At 38.8% G+C, this 22159-nt stretch overlaps 1 protein-coding gene across 1 annotated transcript in view; it reads right to left on the reverse strand.

Annotated features, from left to right (window-relative positions):
- The window catches only part of LOC121917458 (NADP-dependent malic enzyme-like), a gene marked incomplete at its 3' end in the record, with an annotated part of 127408 nt that overhangs the window by 11244 nt on the left and 94005 nt on the right, over positions 1-22159 (reverse strand). The gene's annotated exons all lie outside the window — the stretch shown is intronic.

Below are 22159 nucleotides of genomic sequence, written 5' to 3' on the forward strand. Positions count from 1 at the left end.
CCTTCTTTCTTTCCTTCCCCCCTTCTTCCACATTTTAAAGTGTGACACCATTCACTAAAAGAACAAGGGCATCAGTGTCAGATCAAAGTGGTTTTATACTTTTAACTGAAATGTAGTAAGTAATTTGATGTTTCACCACAAAAGGGCTTAATTAAATGGCAATATGTAGGGTAAAAAGTCTAGTAGAAACAGCCCACATGGATGCCAGAATAACTGTAGTCTGAATACAAACATCTGTAAAACATAGGGGACAAGGCTAAAACTGTAAACTGTGAGATGGATGGGAAAGATGCCATAGCATTGTAAAATCAATTTAACATATGATATACAGCAGATGACTTGGATGGCCCTTATCCAGCAAGGAGCAATGCACATATGGAAACAGAGTTGGGGGCATGGTTTTCCTCTTTTGCATATATAGGAGTAGTCTGTGCAGATGCAAAATACTTTAAACCTATTAGCTATGAAGTGCAGCAAGCAATTGCACACCTTCGGCTGTAACACAACTCACATTTTACTGATTCTTCAATTAAGAAATGAAAACACACTTCAGGTGTCCTTTTTTCTCATTTGAGTATAATTTTGGGACAGAACAACATGGAAAATTTCAATGGAGCTGAGAAGTTACCAGGTTTCCAACTGATAGTGAATACCATTTTAAGGAAAAACTACTGTCGCAAGGGATCACAAAGATCAACAAGTTAAGAAATCTCGGTACACAGAGAAAGCATTAATCAGACAGTATAATCCTTTTGTTCTTTACTACCTTTTAAACTTTTAGTAGTATTCCAATTGAAACTACTAAAATGTATCATAAGTTATCTACAGCCTATCCTGGACAATACCCCTCACAGGGCCTTTGGTGTTTAGAAACCAAATCAGCAACAATATACTACAGAAAAGAGATAAAGATACAGGATCCAGATGCCAAGTCTACCCCCACGTCTACTCTGGCAACGTTATTACAGGATCTAATGAATGTCATGCAAAACATCAGAGGCTCATGCACTTGCTCATATTCCAATGTCCTTTATGCTGTATATTTAAAAACTAGCAGAGGAACACTTCCATCTCTCTGGGTCCTCTGTCACTGACCATAGTGTGGCCATCTTCAAACAAGGGAACTTCAAAGACTGATTTCAACAACAGTGGAGCGGGTGGTGGTAATGAGATAGCACCCAACTATTTTAATGTAAATGATCACTATTCAAGTATTTATACATTTTCCCCTATGATCTCATTATTTACAATTATTTACAATTCACCAACACTCAAACAAATATTTAATAAAAATAAAAAATAAAAACTTTATTTATATACCGCCTTTCCTGTAGATCAAAGTGGTTTAAATTCAATATTCTCCAAAGAGATCAAATCGTATACATTAAACTCCTCCCCATTTTTATCCTCAGAAAAGCAGATCTCCAAGATCATTCAGCCCATCATTCAAGAGGCAAACAATTCCCAAGACTGGGACATAGTCCAGAGAGCCAATTGAAGTGTACTTTGCTACCCTTTCCTTTTCCTTTTGGTGGGAAGGCAAGGAGGGAGCAAGGCCATGTGCCCAGCTGAGTTTCTCTATCCAGAGGCCCTGTTCAACACCAGTGCAACATAATGTTCCACCAGCATGGTAATGATGCACTTGCCATTTCAGTTGCATACATGTGTACTGACCAACCTGTACACCAATGCACTGTACGGTGGGTGAATAATGAACTACTTTTATAAGATGCATAATTCCTTATATAAGCCTATAAAGAGTACAGCTGCCACTGCAACCTTGACTTATGCCAGTTTAATGCCTCAGCAAGATTCCAGCCCTGGTAGACATGGCCACCTCAACCACTCCCTCACATTATCACTCTCCATGTGCAAAATATGAGTCCTTGCAATCTCTCAACCTACCTGCATAACATTCAGGCACACACCAGGCTGAGATGCAGTAATTGCACTTATACCATGCAAATTTGTGGCATAAGGCTAAAAAGATCAGTCTTTTCAAGCTTCCAATAAGCAGCCAAGACTGCATTGTTTTCTATGGCCTTTTGATTCATAAAACCAAGGTTGGCCTTTGAAACTATTTTAATTTTGGCTGTGTTTAGAATGAGGGTTTTTTGCTGTGGTTTTTTTAAACAAAACATTGTTTTTAACAGTTGTACATTGACCTGAGGACTTAACATGCTAAGTAGTGATCATCAAACACTTTAATACACAAATGTGATAAATAAAAAAATGTTGATCTTTGAATGGTGTGTTACTGGTTCAAATCTCTATTTGCCTAATACCCACCATGGGGTTCTGATGACGTTAGTCTATCTCTTTCATCTCATCCCACCTCACTGGTTTGTTACCTAACTACCCACCCACAAACTGCTTGAAGGAGAAGTAGGATATAATGCTCATTTCCTACTGTGCCTATGAAGGAGCCCTCTCACCTAACTTTATGAATTCAGCCACTCATCTGCCACAACTAATTCGGATGTTTTTACACAAAGCTGGAAATCTAGTCAGAGTATAATTATACCAATGTAAAGTCTACAGTGACCAGAATACACATTCAAATTGCAGCTGCTTCTTTTCTACTTTCTATTCCATACTAAAAGCAGTCATAAATGATATGATAGCCCTGTTTAAATATTTGAAAGGATGTAATATTGAGGAAGGAGCAAGCTTGTGTTCTGCTGTTCCAGAGAACAGGACCCGGAACAATGGATGCAAGCTCCAGGAAAAGAGATTCCACCTCAACATTAGGAGGAATTTCCTGACTGTAAGGGCTGTTTGACAGTGGAACACACTCCCTCAGAGTCTGGTGGAGTCTCCTTCCTTGGAGGTCTTTAAACAGAGGGTGGATGGCCAACTGTCACTGGGGATGATTTGATTGAGAGTTCCCGCGTGGCAGGGGGTTGGACTGGATGGCCCTTGTGGTCTATTCCAACTCTGATTCTCTGATTCTGCCCTTCCAGACAGAGCATGCCCAAATCATTCTGCTGCCTGAGGCAGATCAGCAAATGGTACCTTCATCCATCCATCTCATCATACACAACACCTAAGTCAGAGGTGGACAAAGTGTGGTTTGTGAACCATATACAGTGGTACCCCGGGATACGAATTGATCGCGTTACGAAATTTCCGGGATACGAAAAAGTTCCATTGGAAAAAACTGTTCCGGGATACGAAGGTTTTTTTGGGTTACGAATTTTTTTCGGCGCGAAATTCAAACGCACGGCTTGCCAGCGCTAACGGAAAGCCCTTTTCGGCTTGCGAAATGCATCGGGTTACGAACGCCGCGGCGGAACGAATTAATTTCGTAACCCGAGGGAGCACTGTACAGCCCTTGGAATCCTTAAGTACAATCTCTGAAGTCCTCAAAGACCTCGGACCCCTAAGTCTTATTCTTTACCCTCAAACTACCCAAAAGCTTCCCAATCCACCCCAAAACATGACAGTTTGCTTCTCATAATCCCCCAAGCCTCCAAACCTTCCCGAAAACAAACAAACAAACAAAAAAATCCTCAAAATCAGGCAACATATAGCTAGAAGTGATCTTGTGTCACAATGGTCATGTCAAAATGTGTTGATGTGGCTAGCTGGCCAGATGCTAAAAGGAAGCGTGTTCCCTGCATCCTGTGCAGTTGTTCACTTTAACCTAAAAGCAGCTAAGTACCCAAGAAATTCCACAATCACTCACTCCTAGCAGTAAAAAAACAACAATAAGAAATTGGATAGTGAAGAATAAGCTGTTCTTTCATGACACCTGAAATCTGCAACCTGAGGCAGCTATCTCACTCTGCTTAATGGGCGTGCCACTGCTTCTTCCAGAGCTTTGTCAGGCTGTGATAAAAAATGACAAAGAGCCCCACAGCACCTTAAAAGCTGAACATGATATGAGCTTCTGAAAAACGAGAGAACTTCTCTTTCAGTGGCATATCATTTTGCATGCCGTCAAAATATACAAGTGCTGTGTGTATTTTAGCTGTGCATCCACACAACTGCAGGTCTTTATACTCCCATAAACCATGAATTTACAGTTGGATAATCACACAGCAATTTCTAGAATTCCTGGAGCAGAATGGCAGACACAATTGCATGTCACAAATCCAATATCAACATAGTGATTTTTAAAAGGAATATTCCATACTTGCATTTCCAGATGTTTTCTAGATCTCAGTTACTATCTCAATTACTATTTCATATCCTATTAAATCTGAGGCTGCTAAAAGAAATTCCATTAATTATGTAATAACAGTCTTTCTCCAATCCCTTGCTCAATATATACTTGGTGGACAAATAACTGTAATACTTGGTATAGATTAAGTCTAGTGATTACGACTGCCTAAATTTAGTTAAACTAAATAGACAAAGCAGACATGAACTAATTGTGACCATTTTAAAGGGAGGTCACTTAAGAATTATAAACATGAACTAATTGTGACCATTTTAAAGGGAGGTCACTTAAGAATTATAGCATTCTGATGAAAATATTACAAGGCAACATGCTCAGTTGATGATCATGCTACTTATTGTTATATACTGTTATATGAACTGTCTGATGAAAAATAATAATTGTAAGCAGCCCTGAGAGCCATTAGGGCTGAAGGGCAGGATATAAATACCTACATAAATAAATAAATACTTATTGTTATATATCATCACAAGGTGAATCTGTCAGCTATTTCAAACATGGCGTTATGGCATTAACCATTAAAATCTATGCTTACAATAAAAATAGTAATAGAAAATGAGCATTTATATGGTTTTAACTAAGGAGATTACCACATTAGCTTCACTGCCAGGATAAACCCGGGATGTAACTTTCTTAAGGCGGAACTTATTGCAATCACCCATCGCTGGGTAGTATGCAGCCTGTACGCAACCAGAGTTTCTCTCACTGCTTTTCAAGAACAGGATTTTCCAGTTCTTGAAAAGATGTGGGACAAGCCCAGAGAAACCCGGGTTGCATGTGGGCTGCATACTGTCCGGCGATGGGTTGAATGCTATAAGATCCGCCTTATAATAAACTACTTGTACTTTCATGTTTACTAAGCAGTAGATATTGCTATGTATTTTGTATGTATTATCCTACTAGAGAGGCCCCTTCCCCACCACCATTCCCTTTGTGTCGTGTCTAATTGAAAAGACATTTTCACAAAATTGTCATATGGCTGTTTCAGGGGTCCATTTGGACAATACAGAATTTTCCTTTAAAAGAAATGCTTCTCTACTATTATTAAATATAATGGTACCAGCAGATAATGAAATTAGCATGTAAAATGGCATGCTACCTTCCAACAGCTACTCACATCACAATTAAAACATGGAAAGATTGCGGTGGCCTGAGTCAATAGCTTTCACCTTAACCTTTAAGTATCATGAGTGTATCAAATCAGATCTGTGAAATACATTCCAAGAAAATGAAGTAGATTCTATAATTTTACCGTTATTTGGAGTGGGCAGTCTTAAAAATGCTATCCAGAGCAGTAATGTGGTGGTTTGTAAAGTGTAGTATTAGAAGGACTTGACTACATAATAGTGACTTATTCACTGAAATATAAATCTGGGAATTATTACAAAAACAAACTGAAGGCATAAATACTTGTAGTTTCTGCTTGCGTCATACTGTGTGGCTTGGGAATGCTTACAGGCAAATCCTACACATATTTAATCAGAAATTTGCTCAAATAAGTAGTACACAGTAGTGCACAGAATCAAAGTACCTTCACATTTTCCTCTGTGTAGAATGAGGCAGTGTATTCTTTTGCAATGCCATAAATGGTAACCAGCAATGCTATAAATGGTAATGCAGAGAGTGCGCCTGGCGGAAAAAATCAGCCGCAACGGAGCAGGGAAAGTCCACTCTCTGCCAGCATCCTGTTCCGGACTGCTCTTTTTGCTCTGTCTGCATAACCCACCCCCCAATGACTTTTTTGAACCCTGGTGTCCCAGAGTCCTAATCCAACACTCAAATCATTACGTCACACTGGCTCTTTGATATGTACAGAAGACTAAAATGGACCCACTTCAGTGCAATTAATATTAACATACCTGCTCTTCACACTTCCTTTAAACATTCCCTACTCTGTGGCTCATTGGTATAAAATGGATCCCTTTGGCATGTTTTTATAGCGTACAAAAGAACCACTCTTCTTCCAAGTTCACATCTAATCATCCCTCTAAAAATGAGCCATTTCCACCAAACCATCACAAGAAGCTGACAGACACTGCTATTCTATCTGCATTTTGCCTACTGCCCTAAACCCTTTCCAGTCCTCATATCAACATACCAATAAACTCTTATGTTTCTCCTGAGCAGATGTTTATTCTAAGGAGTTGACTGGAAATGCAGGACAACCTGGAACACTTCCTTCTGTTGTGGTAGGCATCTACCAATAATTGGATTCCTAAAGCCCCAGAGCCTGGGAAGCAACGTGAGTCAGAGAACATCTGGATTCCCTGATCCTCCTAGTCTGTTAGTCATAACTGTTACCCACTTCCCCATCTGGTGATGTGATTTCCTCCTCCCTTCAGGTCTAATGAGAGACCAACAAATCCAATACTTGCCCTCTACCAAAAGGGAACATCTTCATTTAAAGAGTTGTTATTCTCATTATTTTTAAGGATCTGAGTAATAAAGCTTATCCTTCTTTTTCCTTACCTATTTTTTTTAGTTCATGATCTTCATCTCATTCTCTTCTTTTCATCCCCTAGATTTCTTAAAATAAAACACTCTGTTCTTTTTTAGACCTGTGTACCTGCTTTGTGCCAACTGAGGCCATGATCTATGTCTAATACTGTACTGGCAAACGTTGTCTAAGGTACCATATAGAGATCTTCCCTGTCTCATCAATATAGTGTCATCCATTTGCGTGATGGTATAGCCTGGTTGCATACAAACCCTTTAACAGCCACAGGGGTTTACCGCATAGTGTGAAGCTGTGGACAAGTCTACATAGGGACCCCCAAATGCAGTGTCCAAATGAGAATCAAGGAACACGAAAGACACTGCCAGAAAAATCCACAGTAGCGGAACACGTTATAAATCAACCTGGGCATAAAATGCTGTTTGAAAACACTGCAATTCTGGATCATGCCAACCACTATCAGGTCAGGATGCACACGAAAGTTACTGAAATCCACAAACACCCGAACAACTTCACCAGGAAAGAAGAAACCATGAAAATAAACATAGTTTGGCTACCAGTCCTGAAAAACACCAAAATCAAGACTCAGGGTCAGGGGTCTTCCCAGCAGACAATGGATCACTAATTAAACAGACACTAATCTGCCTCGCATATCCTCCTTCCCTGAGGCCTGTCCATTCATCAACAGACCAACACAGAGATTAACTTGTAAATTACTTCTTATCAACCAAGGGTTGCACAGCATATATACCCCACACAGCTCCATGCCACCATTCTCTGAAGATGCCAGCCACAGATGCTGGCAAAACATCAGAAACACATTCTTCCAGAACATGGCCACATAGCCCGAAAAACCCTCAAAAAACAATCCCTTAAATTGCAAATGTCCAGAACAGAACCTTTCTGTAAAAGGATGTTTGGAGTTAGTGAGTTATTGGACTACCTATTCTTGCTTCTCCCTACGCTTTTAACGAACGTTTACCTTCTCTGTTTTATAGTTTGTTGTTGTTATGTGGCATCAAATCAGCTATGACTTATGGTAATCTTATGAATGAGAGGTTTTTTTTTTTTTAAAAAAAACACAGCCATATTATTAAGAGCCCTCTTCAGATCTTGCAAAGCTTGATTGAATCACCCCATCTGCAATGAAATCTTTTTTTCTACTATCTTCCACTTTGCCAAACATTGGCCCTGTATACATGGGCGGCAAAACGCCACTCCTCTTTGCTGCACAGCCACTCTAGACAGCTCCTTTTTTGCGGCATCATAAGGGCTGTAATGCAGCCCTATGATGCTGCTTCTGCCAAGAGGCGTCTGAATGGGTGCATGCACCTTTGACATCACTAGGGCTGGGCGCGTCTGGATGCCCAGCCCTATCAAGCCGTAATATCGCCACAACGTGCCCGTTTGTACCAGGTCAGAATTGCCTTTTCTAATGAGTCATTTCATTTCATGATATGTCCAAGGTACAATAGACTCCACTTATTCATTCTGGCTTCTAGTGACAGTTCAGGCTTGATTTGCTCTTGGACCCACTTGTTTGTCTTTTTGGAGAGTTGTGATGTCCATTAAAAAACTCCTTCAGTAGCTCATTCCAAATGACTTTTTTTCCTTTTCATGTCAGCTTTCACAGCCATACAATATAATAGGACATTTCTTCTCAATCTTACATTTTTATGTTTACTGACAGCTGCTTGCATAAGTGGAAGGTACCTTTGGTTATGCAAAGAGAAGCCTCAAATTCCCATCAGTTACATATCTTCCTAATTCATCTCCTATTTTCCCTGAAGGGCCTCTTATTCCCAGAATAATGGCCAGGAGAACATCAACAGGAGGGATGCAAATGAGCAGAACTAGATTCTGCTTTCTTGTTGCTGTGTGACTTCAAGTCATTTCTGACCTATTGTGACCCCAAGGGGTGTTCTTGGCAAGATTTGTTCAGACCAGGTTTGCTTTTGCCTCCCTCTGATGTTAGATCCAAGTAAATACTTATCTAATTTCCTTGTGTGAGTTTGTGTCAAAATTATGATATTTCCACAATAGAAACTTGAAATGCCATAGATTCCTTGTCTAAAACACTTACATTATTATTAAAAAGATCACAAAACAGGGCATTTTATATTTTTCACTCGGAACATAGGGCATACAATCTGTTTCACTAACTTCACAGCATGAATGTCACAAACCACACATGTAACAGAAGGGAGGACATCAATCTTCTTGCCACAGTTTTAAACACTCTTATTTTGGGAATAATGTTGTTTTCAGTGGCAATCACCTGTACTTTGAGGAAGCATAAATCCAGTTGCTAGTCCCAATTATAACAGACCCTTTGAATTAAGAGCTAAACAAACACTTATATAAATCCCATTTATGTGATTGGTGCACTCTGATTAGGACTAGTAACTAGACTGGACATTACAAACAGTATAGCCTTTTATCTCTTCTACAGTTCCTAGTGAACATTTTGACACTATATTAATAACAGTATTAAAAACGCTATTTTATCACATTGCAATTTTAACCTACAATGCTGAAAGCCAGCACAGCTATGCTGAAGTCAGTTTTGGCTTAAAGAACAGTTTTAAATAAGCACCATATGTTCTTTATAAATAATGTGATTTTCAGAAAACAGGGTTTTAACTGGGGGAAGCTTGGTTTTAGGGTTTTCCGGGCCAGAAGCTCTTGAAATTAGCTTATTATCTCTTGAGCAAAAGAAGTCCTTAATAGCAACAGATATAAGCACAACTTCTTTCTTTTTTCTTTCTTTTTAAAAAGTACCCTAGATTTCTAAGAGTGCATACATTCTCCAAGCCTTCCCTCCCACTGTCCCACTTACAATTTGGGAGAGGCCATGTGCCTCACTTCCTCATGAAATGGGAATGGAAATAAAAAATGGTATATTCTCATCTGGATTCTAAATGTGGATGTTCTTAGTGTTAAATATTTTGCTGTATTACCATGTGGATATTTTAGATATACTATTATAAATTCTAACATCTCAAGTGTGAATAAGCTGCAGCCAAATGCAGCAATTAAAAAACGTATTTCACTGTTGTAAGAATATCAGCATGTGCAACTTTCCCTCACGTATTCTGCATGGTCAACAGACTTCACAAAGGGCTGCTGCTCTACTCTTTGGCAAACAGCAGTGGGACTAATCTGAAGGTTTGGCAGGCTGAGGTATCAGACATCAGTTAGGATCACATCCAAACCAAAGAAGAAAACTGAAGACTGGACTTAAATGACTCAAAACATGAGATAAAAATACAAGCTAAGATGATGATTCCAAGTAGGGATTATCAGCCATTATGATAAGCAGATTTATTTCCTGTTCCATATCTTAACAGCCATCTTGATATAGCATCTCCTGCAATCATTTAAAGCTGTGGTAAAGATGCACTTTTTCTCTCAGTCAATATGAGCAAAATTATAACTTAAGAATCAAGTTTCCTATCCCCAATACTATCCTTATTTGGAGTTAAAGCACTTCATATTCTTCCATTATTTATTGTAAGATAATAGTCCCATGATGAAGTGCATATTGTTTCAGATTAATAGCTATCCTTATTTTGGAAAGTATTGAGTTTAACTTATGACTAATAAATATAAGCCCTTGAGACTATCTTAGGAAGATAAGATACATTTCTCCAGTATATATTTATGGAACTAGGCCAAAGAAACATATCTATTTCTTGTATTAGCACTCAATTTGTATTAAGGTTGCTTTTAGAATGGTAGATACGTAAATCAAAATAAATTCCCTTCCTCTCTTGATATATGAAATATTTCTTAGCTATTGTCACAGATACTTAAGTAACTAAAGTTTAAAGGAAAATTTTCACCCTCACATGAAACACAAGTACTTCTAAGCATGACGCAACTCTTGCATCAAGCTCAGTGTTCTAGGGAACTAAATACATACCAAGGCTAATGCATGAATAAAGTCAATTGTTCCTATGGGATGAAAGCAAAGACTTCTTTTCCTCTCTTGCCATGATCACAGACAACCTCTGGCACCAGATTAGAACTACAGACAAACTATGGTTGACAAGAACAGGCAAAGAAGTGGTGTCTACTTAAGGGATACCTTTCCCCCCAGCTTGCACTAGTTTATGTTAATATTGGTAAGAATTTATAAAATTTAGCAAATTAAATGTAATTTTTATAAGAAGCCATAGTCATTCTCCAAACAAGAGCTCCTGTTTCATGCACACATCTTGCCCGTATAAACACTAGTGTTCCATGTAAAGCTTTCCAAGACTCCAAACCAAAGGACTTTTCGGTTCAAGGCCTTCCCAGGCTTTAAATTGCTCTTTAACGCTAAACTCTGATCACAATCAGAAATGAAGGCAAAAAGAACAAAAGTACAAATCACAACTTGTGGGCCTGTTAAGAGTAAGGTGTGACAGCATTTCCCTTTGCTATTCGAAAAACAAAACAAAGCAAAGCAAAAATTCAAAAATCAGGCCTTCCCAGACTAACCTCTGCTAAAACAGAATCAATCGCCCATGTTAACCAGCCCCCCCCCCATTATTGCCTCATTATTGTCATATTGTTGTCACTCCTTGCCGAGTTGTTTTAACTGATGTTATTGTTATTATTTTGTATTGATGGGAGGGAAGGTAGAAAGGGGGGAGGGGGTTGGGGACTGTTCCATTATTATTTCCTATGACTTTTGTATTTGTAATTTTCCTTGCTGTTACCTACCTCGATTTTCAAACAGGAGAGGCAGGATACAAATAATAATAATAATAATTATAAAAAGCCTTGCTATAAAAAAACTCGCATTATTTTAAACATATTTTAACATGTTGGCCACAATGCTGTTGCCCATCATACCTACACTGGCTTAAGCTGCAACAGCACAGCAACAGCAGCAGTAAGCAAAATGGCAACAGACAGACACCCTCCAATATTTTACAGATGAAAACTGGAACACAGGGCTAAGAAACATCGGAGTATGGTCAAGATGATAAAATATATTACAGTACCGAGGAAGAACAAACAAACTAAAAGAGGCTGCCGCAGTTTGCTTTTTCCTGAACCAACCAGGAAGAGCACGATTTCATGTACTCCTCCTCTCCCCGCCACTGAGTTAATTGAATGCAAACTACTTTTACACTTTGAACTCAGTCTGCAGCAAATGAAATAAGCTGAGGGTAAAGGGGGGAAGTGGAAGGAAAAAAGAGAAACCGGGACATTGTGAAAGCAGCTGAAGAATACAGGATGACAAAGAATTACTCAGGACTGTCCCTGACAAATCAGGACAGTTGGAGGGTATGCAGACATAGTGATAATGAGAGCGGTATGGAAAGTGTTATCTAGCTGTAATTGCTCAGGAGTCAGGAGGGCATCTTTCTTTAGTGATGGAAATGGCTTTCTCTGCCCACTCCTAATGCCGCTATACAACACCACAAAAAGTGCACTGACATTATCATAATGGATGCTATGACAGCATAAATCACTATCATGATTGCTAGCCATTATTTAAAAATTCTGATCTGCACAAACGATAATGACACTCACAGATAACTTTAAGCAGGTTTTGACAAAACCATTCTCTAGAAAAGATAAACCTTACTGAAGACAAAGATCCCAGTGCCTGAATTTTCCACAAATTGCAGAGAACATAGAAAACAGGTGGTGTGTTTGCTTTGCCTCCATACAGGTTTCCCATACAAAGTAAGACACTTCTTTCTACCTTCTGCAGAAAACCAGTAAAAAGCAGTGGAAATATGCCTCTTTTCTTTTTGACTATCTGTGATCATAGAGAAATTAAGCAAGAAATTGGTGCATGAAGGCAGAGAAAAGATTCACCTTTTCCCATATATTCTATTTACATGCTACAGAAACAGGGCTTGCATTGGTGTGTGTCAAACCCAACTAATGTCTGGCTTTTAAGCCAAAATTTGTTAATCCCACATATTTAAAATAGTTTAAAACTGCCTCCATGATTAATACTGGAAAGAAAGGGAGATTCACAGGGGAGAGGGAGGAAGTGAATCCATTAAGTGATGTTGAAGGAAGGCACTGCAACTGCACTAGGCCTACTGACATGGAAAATAATTGAAACAAGGCAGTCTTTTGAAATCAGATATGTTAAAAGAAAATACATATGAACTGTGTGCTAAATCAAAATACAATGTTACTTCTAGTTCAAAAATGTAGCATTTTAGATCCATTTTACAAAATATATACCAAATAATAAAATGAACCAAAGTTTGTATGCACAACAATTAATGCTTCATTAAGTGTCTAACTGGAAGCATGGGCAACTACACCATGTAATGTAATACTGAAATACAGAGTTTAAATTCTTAGGCTGCATCTACACTGCAGAATTAATACCTTGGCCCACTGCTGTGGAATTTAGCTGCCATGGCTCAGTGCTATGGAATTCTGGGATTTATTGTTTAGAGAGATATTTAGCCTTCTCTGTCAGAGAGCTCTGATGCTACAGCAAACTGCAAATCTCAGCCATGAGAGTTAAAGCTGTGTCAAATTGCATTAATTCTGCAGTGTGGCAGCAGCCTCAGCAATGTAGTTTTCTTTTGTGTTATGGAAACACAGGAGATAATACTGTCATTTGCATAAAATAACCATTTCTGAGATATTTATTATAAAATATTTATAGAATATATTCTTCTAAAACTATGGTATAATGTACTTATATTTCCGTTTGTGTGGTGTGTTGTTGTTTTTAATGGATCCATCCACTATTGCCAGTATTTGTTACCCTTTGCTTCTAAAGATGGAATTCTACACAGGTCAGAACTTTCCAGCAGTGAAATTGTTCCTGATCTAATTAGGTTGTCCACTTTATCCCCAAAATCTTAATATAATTATGTACAATAATTTACTCAATTCCAAACAGGAAATTCACAGCACAAACTTATTCATGTTTAGTGAGAAGTCCCAATGTGTTCAAGGAAGTGTACTGTAAGGAAAGTGTACAGAAATGCAAGCTTAGCTGATGTTAATCTCTTTAAAATGTGTCACTGTTTCGAATACAAACTCAAATTATCAAAGACATTGGTAAGGAAACATCTTGATTAAAATACCTCCTCCCTACTGTGGCTTGGAAAGATGTGCAGTAATTTCATCTATCTGTTCAGAAAGGTTTGTCCCTGGGGAATGAGTTAATGAGATCTTGGAAGTGCATTCAGTCTAGTAGATGCAAAAATCATGCGATATTGTTCAGGTAGAACAATTTTACTGACATGCGATTCCACTCAGTATCTCATGCTTTATTACTTTTCAATGCAAAACTAGGATTATGGCCAATTTTATATTGCTGAAATTGTTATGCATTTGCCTAGAAATCACTTAAACATCCCTCTGTTTCTGGCACAGAATAAAAGATGTTGTATAATATAGTCTGCTTCCTAGCAAACCCAAAACTAAAGACCTGAAGAATTTTAGATAGCAGAGACTGGTTTATTTCTTAAGATCTGTACAGTTGCACATAGCTAAAAGTTAACTCAAACTTACATTTAGCATGTCAGCGATGTAACTGAACTAATTTTGGCTTGTGGCAACATAGTCTTGGTATTTTCTCACAACTTAGCTAGTTCAATTTGCTACATAAAAGCTTCTGTGTATGTAAGCATTTGCAAAATCTGTCTCTTTATTTCTACAGAGTTACTCCTTCTCATGTGTTTGGTACATTTATTGCCAAAAGTGCAGTGTGATTTTTTGTGATGTGTATTTTCACCAGCAACTGATTCAATTTGTGTCATGCCCTTGCTTCCACATTCAAAAGCACAGCCATCTCTTAGGATTATATTAAACAGTTGCTGAGTTGCTGTTACTCCCCCCCCCCCAAGTTTATTATTTATATACAAATGGTTACATATCAAATTTAGACTTTTCCACCTGTAGATTTCAAAATGACCAAGATTCTGCTCGGTACTGAAACTGATGTAGGAAGCAGGGATACAGCAGTGGCAGAAGAAAAAGGCTGCACACTCAGTGGCAAAAAAGTAAAGCAGGTAGGTCCTTGGAGCTAAAATCACTCTGGGAAGCGTGGCACAAGTGATTTTTCCAAGCCAGCCCTTCCCAAGCACCATTAGATCCAGGAACCCATTCAGAAACCATTAAATGGGCTACTTGAGGCGTTTGGACCTTCTTTTCCTGGCAGCAATAGTGAGGAATCTGCCTTACATAACTGAATTTTACAGTAGTGTAATGCACCAACATGAATCCAGCCCATATCTTCCTGTTCAAGCCATTTACTGGCAAAAATGGATGCATAATTTTGTCACTGAAAGTAAAAGTTAATACATTTATTGCAGATAGGAAAGTGATCTCCCACAGCCATGTCATGCCTAAATTAAAGCTTTTGTTTGTTGTTAACTGCCCTCAAGTTGACCTAACTCATGGCGACCCTGTGAATGAGACATCTCCAAGCCCCACTATCCTCCACTGTTCTGTTTAGATCCTGTAGGTTCAGGCCTGTGACCTTCCTGATAGTCTGTTCATCTGGCACACAATCTTCCTCTTTCTTCTACTTCTCCTAGCTTTCTTGTCTTTTCTAATGAGTCGTGCATTATCACGGAGTGGCCAAAATACAACAGCCTTAGTTTCATCATCTTGGCTTCCAGGGAGAATTCAGGCTTGCTTTGTTCTAGGATCCATTTGTTTGTCTTTTTGGCCATCCACAATATCCTCAGCACTCTTCTCCAGCAGCAAATCTCAAATGAGTTGATTTTCCTTCTGTTGGTTTTTTTCAATGTTCAGTTCTCACATCCATACATAGTGATGGGAAATACAATGGCCTGGACAATTCTAACATCAATGCTCAGTTGTACAGTGGGCCCTTGGTATCTGCTGGGGTTTGGTTCCAGGATCCCCATGGAACCCAAAATCTGTGGATACTCAAGTCCCATTAAATACAGTGGCACAGTAAGATTGTGCCCCTTGTATACAATGGAAAAATTAAGGTTTGCTTTTTGGAATGTATATACTTTAAAAATATTTTCAAACAGTGGATACTTGAATCTGTGGATAAAAAATATATACATGATGTTGTAACCTGCCTTGATCTCATGGAAAGGCGGGCTAGAAATAAACGATTTATTATTTATTATTTATAAATATAGAGGGCTGACTGTGTATCTTTACACTTTAGGATCTAGCTGCCCTTCCTAGTCTTCTTCTTATTACAGAGCATCCATGCCAAGCCCTATTTTCTCAATGGGTGCGTGAACACTCATTGAAAAGAACGAGACTTAAGGTCCCAACTTTTTTACAATCTGTGGGGGAAGTGTCTGGAATGGATTCCCCCCATGGATAGCAAGAGTGCACTATATTTGTCTGCAATCTCCATTCTGTTCAATGTTTGATCCAACATATGGAAAATCTTTGACTATTTTGATTTCCTAATTATCTAGATTGAATTTATGTAGATCCTCTGTGGTCATTATTTTTGTTTTGTTTATGTTCAGCAGTAAGCCTGCCTTTGCACTTTATTCTATAATTGGTAATTATTCCAAGTCCATGATGTTTTCCGCTAGTATTATGGTGTCATCCACATATCTTAAATTGTTGATGTTCCTTCCTCCTATCTTCACTCCTCCTTCTTCTGAGCCTAAACCTGCTGTTCATATGATGCTTTCTGTATATAGTTGAACAAGTAGGGTGATAGAATGCAGCTTTGCCTGAACCCTTTGCCAATTGGAAACCATTTTGTTGTAAGAGTAGCCTCTAGTCCTAAGTACAGATTTCTCATTAGGACTATCAAATGTAGTGGCACTCCCATGACTTTAAGAGTGTTCCACAGCTTTTTGTGATCTATGCAGTCAAAAGCTTTGCTATAGTCTATAAAGCACATGCTTATTTTCTTCTGGAATTCCTTGGTTCGCTCCATTAACCATCATATGTTTGCACTTTGGTCCCTAGAGCCTCTTCCTGAACCCTGCTTGCATCTCTGATTTATTTATTTTAATATTTATTTATGGTATTTATACCCCGCCCTTTAGCCCTAAAGGCTATCAGAGCGGCTTACAATTATGATTTTTAATTAGACAGTTCCCTGCCCTCAGGCTTACAATCTAAAAGACACGACACAAAAGGAGAAGGGAATGGTGGTGGGGAAGAGGATGAGGTCCAGTGGGTATTCTCTCCCTCTGAGGCCTGGACCAAGGCAGATGGACTGGAGGGAGGGCTCTTCTTCTTCAGGCTAGCCCTGGTGGAGCTGGGCCTGCCTGTTCATTTCTCTCTCCCTATATGATTGGAGTCTATGGGATGAAGCAGACAGCTGGAAAAGCACAGCCTGAGGCTGCTCCAGCCACAAGCAAATTGGGTCAGTGGTAAGCACATGGCCCACTGCTGGCCCCAACCCATACTGTCAGAAGCTGCTTTATTCCAGCTACTTTTTGCTCTGGTCTAAAGGACCGGAGTGCGGCCTCAGAGCAGCTTCTGGGCACATTGGAGACATGCCTCATACAGATGGCGCACCTCCAATGCTTCTTTTGGCCTGTGTGGGAAATAAATGCTATGGTTCCTGCTATCTTTTGTGTCTCATTTTTTGTGAATAGGAATGTATATTGATCTTTTCCATTCTGTTGGCTACCATTTTTTTTTTCATATTCGTTGGCATATTTTAGTTAACACTTGAGTTGATTTGCATCTGTGTAGACTGTAACAATCCAATTGGAATATCAACTGTTGCTGGTGATTTGTTTTTTCTTTCTTATTCCTTTCTTATTATAACTTCCACCTTTCTTTGTAGAATTTGGGGTTCCTCTTTGTATGGTTTTTCATTCCACATGTCATTCATTTTTTTTTCCACCTCTTTTATATAGCTCTTGGTGTATTGCTTCCACTGTCTTGATATAAACTTCAGTGCCTTGAACTGAAAATTTAAATCCCTGGTATTCATAAATATAGCTGAAAGGTGACCTGCAGTTGTTATATAAGATAAATTAATTGAGAAAAGTGGAGATAATATCTGATAGAGGATAACTCCTGGTGAAGGTGATAGTTGAGAAGAAATTGCAGGGAGGGGGGACCATAATGAATAGATATGGTTACACAATTCATATGGTGTTTCTGACAAAACAAAACTGCTTCTGTCAGAACTTTGAAGTGAGTCAGTGTAATCATACTAAATAGTTACAGTCATCAAGCTAAAGAAATGCAGACTTTTGGTTGTACTTCTTCCATGGATAGATTTTATGAACATAAGACACTAGGGAGACACATGTAGAATAATAGCACAGGAGCAGTTCTTTGAATAGCAGACTCTGGATATACACAACTGACTCAGAATGACCATACAGTGCTTTTTCAAATATATATCTTACAGTATTTAAATTATAAACAGATGTTTTGTGGAGTGCATCTAGCCTCATCCTTCTTACATGCAATGTATTAATCATTCCACCCAAAAATAAACTACAAAGATAATATCTTGCTGAGTCTCTTGTATTCAGACAGTTATTCACTTCTCAATGATTTGGGAGCCAATACAACTCAAAAACAAAAACAAAGGGAGATTTCAACTGCCTTTGCACTGTAAATAGATATTGACACCCATTTTCTGTACAGCATTCTTACTCTTGTGTTTGAGAAAAGAAAAAAGTTAGAAACAAGTCATCATACAGAAACTTGTATACTGTTGACCAGCTAGGGAGGGATGGTTGTTAAAGAACAAACTGAAAGCTTGCAGGTCACAAGACACCAGATGTGGTTACTGGTCTTAGAAGCTTCTAGTTTTGGGGGCAAGGAACCCTTCACACTAAGACAGTACCCAAAGGGATCATGCAGCCCCTTTGAGACTAACTGAAAAAGTTGCTAGCATGAGCTTTCGTAGATTTGAGCCTACAGATGCATGTGGGGGAGTGCAAAGTCCAAGAAGAGACCTATATAGCAGTCTGGGAGAATGTCCATAAGAATGCAAAATTTTGTGGATGTGGAGATGAGGTGACAAGTTCAGTTTTAACTATGGATATTAGGGGACAAGACATGGGTATTGCTAAAGGCAAGGTTAGTAGATAACCATATGAATGAATATTGGGATGTAGTGTGGGAGCCAAAAAGAAGTTGTGATTAACAGGCCAAGAGAGTCCCTATGAGGCTGGGGGGTTAAATAGTGTTGCGATGTGTGTAGTGTGCCAGGAAAACATTGTCTCTGTTCAGCCCACTGCTGATGAACTGCAGTTGGTTGATATACTCCAGTTCTGTCACTTCTCTTTCCAATCTTCCTTTGTAGTCTTTTTGTTCAAGGGACTGTTCTGAAGTCCATGATGGAATGCCCAGGAAGACAGAAGTGTTCTGCAACTGGGTTTTGTATATTCCCATTCCTAATGTCTGATTTATGTCCATTTATCCTCTGGTGGAGGGACCAGCCTGTTTGCCTGATGTAAGACAGTACATTACTCTTTATTAACATTAAAGAAAGCTTCAGTCAAAGTATGATCCTACACAGATTAAAGGTGAAGAAATCCAATTGTCTTGACCATTACCTTTCTTCCAGCTTTTCTTTTCAAAAGTTCACTTGACACAATGTTCTCTCTCTCTTATTAAATATATATGTTCTCTCTTGTAATTGTGAGCACAATTCAGCAAGTATTACTTCTGTAATTAATGGAATTATTTAAACTTTATAAACTGTTTAATTGTTTTTTTTTAAATATTACATTTATACTACCATTAATGCTTTAATATTGGTTTAAATATAGTGTTAGCTTTCTGAACTCCCACTATCAAGAGAAAGTTGGGATATAAATGAATAAAATAACAATACAGATTGAGTCTTCTTTCTCGGAATTCCGAAATACTACAAAATCCAAAATTGTCCACATGGTAGCTGAGATAGTAGTACCTTTGCTATCTGATGGTCAGGGTACACAAACTTTGTTTCATGCAAAAAAATTGTTAAAAAATATTGTGTAAAAAAATTACCTTCAGGGTATGTGTGCAAGGTGTAAAGGAAAGGAAACAAATGAATTTCATGTTTAGATGTGGATCCCAAATCAGAATTCAAGATAAGGGAGATTCAACCTATATTAGTACTATTATTAATTTACAATGAATTAGAAGCATGTTATGTGCCTCCGGGTTGACTCCAAATTATGGCAACTCTATCACAGGGCTTTCTTGGGCATATGTATTCAAAGGAGGTTTGCCACTGCCTTCCTATGAGACCTGGAACATGACTAGTCTAAGGTCACCCACTGGTTTTCAAGACTGGGTGAGGATTTGGATCCTCGTCTCCAGAGTCCTAGTCCAACACTCAAACTATACGATGCTGTCCAGTGCTCTAACCATTATAATATACTGCCTTTCTCTCAGATCAGTTTTTACTATATAAATAAAAAGGTAAAGTTATGTGGTGGTTTAGTGGTTAAGGTGCCAATTCTAATGATTGGAAGATTGCTAGTTCGAGCCCCGAGTGCTGCATGATGGGTGAGCTCCTGTCACTAGTCCCAGCTTCTGCCAACCCAGCAGTTCAAAAGCATGTAAATGCAAGTAGATAAATAGGTACCACTTTGGTGGGATGCTAACAGCGTTTGGTGCAGCCATTCTGGCTATATGACCACCAGAGCAGTCCTTAGACAATGCTGGCTCTTTGGCGTAGTAATGGAGATTAGCCTGGTTACGCCTAAACATTCATGTCAAGGGACTACCTTTACCTTTACCTTTATTCCCCTTTGACACAGTTGTCAAGATGTGTCCAACTGTAGGGGGCAGTGCTCATCTCCATTCCTAAGCTGAAGAGCCAACACTGTCAGAGACTACTCTGTAGCCAGCATGACTGCACAGAACGCTGTTTACCTTCCCACCGAAATGGTACCTATTTATCTACTTGCATTTGCATGCTATATAAATCTGAGGTGGAAATATAGTCATAACATCTAGCAGATAGACAAAAATGCCCCACAATTAAAGTGTATAATTTGCATATTATACACATGAATTTGAATATTATGCATAATAATTTGCCCAGATTTGGAGAACTGGAATATGAAAATCTTATTCTAGCTGTTTTTGCAGTTTGCTGTACTTCACAAAAGTTGAATAGATAAAAATGAAGTGTTGCAATTTGCAAAGACATTTAATTCCTAACCAGGAAAATATGTTCCTGTACATTTGTGTTGGAATGACAGTACATGAACAACTGCATTTGCCGCCTAGTGCATAATGCTTAAAAATATAACCAGCAGTTCATTCTTATGGCTCCAGTTTTGACCATGAAATCTCAGGGCCTGGGATGATCCTGACCTGACAATCCTACTGCCTATAACAGGGTGGGAAACAGTGGAAGGTAAAGGGCCACCTTAGCTTTCCAGGAGAGCCTGGAGGGCCGCACCCCTGTTGCACCCACCCACCCACGCACACAGACACACACAAAAATCAATTTTTGCCCCTAAATGCCCTATAGGGGACAAAGGGGAATTTTCATAATGCTTTTAGGCCTCTCTGGACCATGTTAGGTTGGGGAGAGGCCCTTTTTTAAAAACGAGAAATGGCTTTCAGTTAATTCCTGTTTCAAATAAGGCCCTCTTGGGCTTAAAGTGGCCAGGGGCTGGCTCAAAACATGGGAAAAATATATATTGCCCATATATCGTGAAAGTTCAGTATTTTGTGAGACCAAAGTTTGAACAAATTTGAGTTAGGAGGAAGTGCTGAAAAGGTTTCGATCTGACCAAGAAAGGGATGAACTAGAGCCATGAAAAAAATGATATTCCATATATTCACCCTGAAATAAAACATCTCTTCTAAAAAAAAAAAAAAAAATTCTGATTTTGGGTCACTGAAATACTGCTCTGCTGCTATCACCTCTTAATCATTTGAAAGTTGTCTTCCTTTCAAACTCTTTTTAAGCTTTGGAAACAGGAAACAGTCAGATGAAGCAAGATCTGGTAAATTAGGCGGATGGTCTACGCACTCAAACTCCAAATTCTTCAAAACATCCATCCTCTTGCCGGCCCTGTGAACAGGTGCATTGTTCTACAAAAAGAGAACACCTTTCCACAGCTTCTCTCATCATTTTCTCTTCAATGCCTGCTTTAATCAGAACAGCAAGTTAGAGTAGTATTTTGCATGAAATATTTGGCCCTTCTGAAAATAGTCAATCATCAAAATATCTTCCTTATCCCCAAAAACTGTGCCCATGACTTTTCCTGCTGACCTTTGAGTCTTGAATTTCTTCAGCCATGGAGAACCCAAGTATCACCATTGTTTGGTCACCAGATCATAGTGATATAACTATGTTTCATTAACAGAGATGAGTTGTTCCAAACATTATCACTAGATCACTCAAAATGCTGCAAAATCAGATTGGAGGTGTCCTCTTGATTGTGTTTCTGGTCAGCCTTCAAACACTTCAGCATGTGCTTGGCTGACAGCCTTCTGCATTGCCAACTGCTCATGAATTATAAACCCAATGTGTTCATGGGATATCTCTAGAGTCTCAGCAATCGTTTTAGCTGAAATTCGCGAATCTGCCCAAACCAAGTCATGAACATACAGTTGGCCCTCCGTATCCATGTATTCTTTATCAATGGATTCAA

This window comes from Sceloporus undulatus, unplaced genomic scaffold, assembly GCF_019175285.1.
Source record: "Sceloporus undulatus isolate JIND9_A2432 ecotype Alabama unplaced genomic scaffold, SceUnd_v1.1 scaffold_19, whole genome shotgun sequence".
Lineage (NCBI taxonomy): Eukaryota > Metazoa > Chordata > Lepidosauria > Squamata > Phrynosomatidae > Sceloporus > Sceloporus undulatus.